Here is a 3,757-nt window from a genome sequence, read left to right on the forward strand (position 1 = left end):
CCCCAGAGAGGCAAATGCTGATGCTGAGATATTCACTAAACACTGGGGGTTCCAATATGCTTCTTGAAGTGCCAGGCTTCTCTCTCTCTCTCTCTCTCTCTCTCTCTCTCTCTCTCTCATCTGTCAGAAATTATTGTTTTTCTTGTGACCTCATAGATTTTAAACTCTGGTTTTTTGTTTGGTAGTAGATTTTGCTGAATTCCATCAGTTGCATTCAATTAACATTTACTGAAGGGTGCTTGGCCACTCTGGGTACTGGGAATAGAAAGATAAAAGAGCCAGTTCCTGTCTTAAATGGCCCCACAGTCTGGTGTCCTCAAAGAACAAACATGCCTGAGAACCAAGAGAATTAGCACAGGTGGCAAAAGAAGTCTGTATTTGTATTGAGAAGTCTGGCTGCAGCAGTGTTCAGCTGCCTTGGTTCACATCTGCACCAGCTGTTTATTACCGTGAGATCAATAAGTCATTGAGACACTTTGTGCTTCAGTCCCCTCACCTGTACAAAAAGCATGATGACAGTATCACACTGGGTATGCATGAGTCCATAGGCAAATAAGCACAATTGTGTCTCTTGAGAATGTATACGTGATGACCTGCTTATATAGCCTATGTTCATAATAGGTAAGTGGGGCTTTGTATACACACTAATAAATGAAGCTATAATATATATCTATGAATGGATAGTACAGATATGTATGAAGATACAGTGTTTTGAAATAAGTATGTGTTGTTGCTTAAGCATTTTAATGTATTAATACCTGTTACATGTATTTGAGTGTTAGATATAAGTAATTGGGCCTAGTAATTGTTTAAGTGTTAATTTCCATCATAATGTATGTATCAACTCTGGAGCATGAAGGAAGGATTGACCTAGTAATGGACGGGGTATGGACTGCAGAATTGAAGAAGCCTGGGTTGAAAACTTTGCTCAAGAACTCTAAGCTCAGGATAAAAAGCCTGGGGACTCCTTGGTCCAGTATGCAGTCAAAGTCTAGCTTACTATTCAGTATTATCATCATTATTCCCTAATATTGCTGAAGGGATTTGCCTGTGTCAATGAAGGATTTTATTTGTATTGCACTACTTTGATATGTGCTGCGCATATTGAACATACTGTTTTTAGACTAAAAAGGTCCATTAAAACAAAGGCAGAGCCTGACCAAAAGATGGCCGCTACCATTCCGCAGCCACCGCCTGGGAGGTTATCTTAGGCCCTGACGCTTGTGCCCGGTCCCGTGCTCCGCAGCCGCTGCCTTACCATGAGGCCCGTAAACTGCCGCACTCTCGACTGGATTTATTCCGTGTTGCTCCTCGCGGTTGTGCTACTCTCCTGGGCATGTGACATCTACGCATCAACGGTAGCCGCTCCCTAGGCAGCAACGGGAGGATTACCCGGACAGAAGCTTTGGCATGAGTAAAGATTTGTGATTACTCTGCATTTTACCGTATATTATTATTATTATTATTATTATTATTATTATTATTATTTTACTTCAAACCGATCATCTACTACGATGTAAAAGTTAAAATCTGAAAAATATCAATTTCTGAAGTTTTGTATGTAATCCTTGGAAATGACTAAATTTTCTGTCCCCAATATGTACAGACTTCTCATTCGTATTCTCTCAAAACAACGTCGATTTGACAGCTCTCCAGTTTTGGAGAGTTTAGATGGGGTGACAGGGTTTTCAACCTAGGGTTCTTCCTGAAATGCCACAGAAAAACTCAAGAACAGGTGGAATTCGGTTCTGTTTATTATAAAATACATTCTGTTGCTTATCTTCAAAAAAAAAAAAAGGCAGAGCTGCAGATCAATGGGACAGGGTTGAATATGCTGACATTTCCCCCCAAACAGATGATCATTTAATCTTTGATAACAGAGCAAGAAATATGAAGCGGAGCAAGGAAAGCCTCTTTAACAAATTGTGCTGGCAAAACTGGATGGCTACATGCAAAGAAATGGGCTCAGATCTCTGCCTAACACCATGTACAAAAGTAAGATCAAAGTGGATTAAAGACCTCAACATCAGACCGGAATCCATAAGGCACATTGAAGACAAGGTTGGCAAAACCCTCCAAACATTGAAGCGAATGGTATCTTCAAAGACGTCATGCAACTGGCCAAGCAAGTGAAAACAGAGATAGACAAATGGGACTATCTTAAACTTAGAAGCTTCTGCACCTCCAAAGAAACAGTGACCAAAATACAAAGACAGTCTACAGAATGGGAAAGGATATTCTCCAAATACACATCTGACAAGGGGTTGATATCAAGGATATACAAAGTCCTGGTTGAACTCCACAAGAAGAAAACATCCACCCCCATCAAAAAGTGGGGCAACGAAATGAACAGAGACTTTCTCAAAGAAGAAATCCGAATGGCTAAAAGGCACATGAGAAAATGCTCTACATCATTAATCATCAGGGAGATGCAGATCAAAACAACAATGAGATATCATTTCACACCACAGAGACTGGCCCACATTCAAAAGAACAAAAGCAACCGGTGCTGGCGCGGATGTGGTGAGAAAGGGACCCTCCTTCACTGCTGGTGGGAATGTCAACTGGTTTAACCCTTTTGGAAAACAGTATGGACGACTCTCAAAAAATTAGAAATTGAGCTCCCATTTACCCAGCAATACCACTCCTGGGAATATACCCTGGAGAGGCTAAAAAGTATAGTCGAAGTGACATCTGCACTTGTTTGTTCATTGCAGCACTGTTTACAATAGCTAGAATATGGAAAAAACCTGAGTGCCCGAGAACAGATGACTGGTTAAAGAAACTTTGGTACATCTACACAATGGAGTACTTATGTAGCAGTTAGAAAAAATCATGGTCACAGTCACGGTCCTCCTATTGTTCATTGATTTGCTCGAGTGGGCATAGTAACGTCTCCATCGTGAGACTTGTTGTTACTGTGTTTGGCATATCGAGTATGTCACATGTAGCTTGACAGGCTCTGCCATGCGGGTGAGATACTCTCAGTAGCTTGCCGGGCTTTCCGAGAGGGGCGGAGGAATCGAACTTGAGTCAGCCATGTTGGCTGCGTGCAAGGCAAACACCCTACCGCAGTGTTATTGCTCCAGCCCTTAGGAAAAATGAAGTCATGAAATTTACATACATGTGGTACTACATGGAAAATATTATGCTAAGCGAAATGAGTCAGAAAGAGAGGGACAGACATAGAAAGATTGCATTCATCTGGGTAACATAAAGTAACAAAATAAGATTGTAACACCTGAGAACAGCTGTGATAAATACCAGGTTGTTCACTCTATGGCTTAGAGGCCAACCGCACACTCTAGGGGTAAAGACAGCTCAGATAGAGAAGGGAGCACCAAATAAAGGGTTCTGGGAAGATCTGCCCAGGATGGGAGATGCCTGCTGAAAGTAGTCTATGGACCAAACATGATTGCCACCCAATGTCTCTTCTGCAGACCACAGCACCTAAAAGGAGAGATAGAATAAAAGGAAGTGCCCTGACACAGAGGCAGGGTGGGATGAGGGTTGGGGGTGGATGGGAGGGACACTGGGATTGGTGGGGGTGGAGAATGGGCACTGGTGGTGGGATGGGTACTCAATCATTGTATAACTGAAACCCAAGCACAACAACTTGTAAGTCTACAACTGTACCTCATGGTATATCACTAATAAAAAAAATTCAGAAAAAAAAGAAACAGTGATCAAAATACAAAGACAGTCTACAGAATGGGAAAGGATATGTGTCCAACACCCATCCGGCAAGAGGTTGATA

General features: G+C 41.9%; 1 pseudogene; it reads left to right on the forward strand.

Annotated features, from left to right (window-relative positions):
• Positions 1–1,177: 1,177 nt before the first annotated feature.
• LOC130016592 (small integral membrane protein 27-like) lies at positions 1,178–1,428 on the forward strand (annotated as a pseudogene).
• The last annotated feature ends 2,329 nt before the right edge of the window (positions 1,429–3,757 follow it).

Source organism: Sorex fumeus, unplaced genomic scaffold (assembly GCF_029834395.1).
Source record: "Sorex fumeus unplaced genomic scaffold, SorFum_2.1 ptg000157l, whole genome shotgun sequence".
Lineage (NCBI taxonomy): Eukaryota > Metazoa > Chordata > Mammalia > Eulipotyphla > Soricidae > Sorex > Sorex fumeus.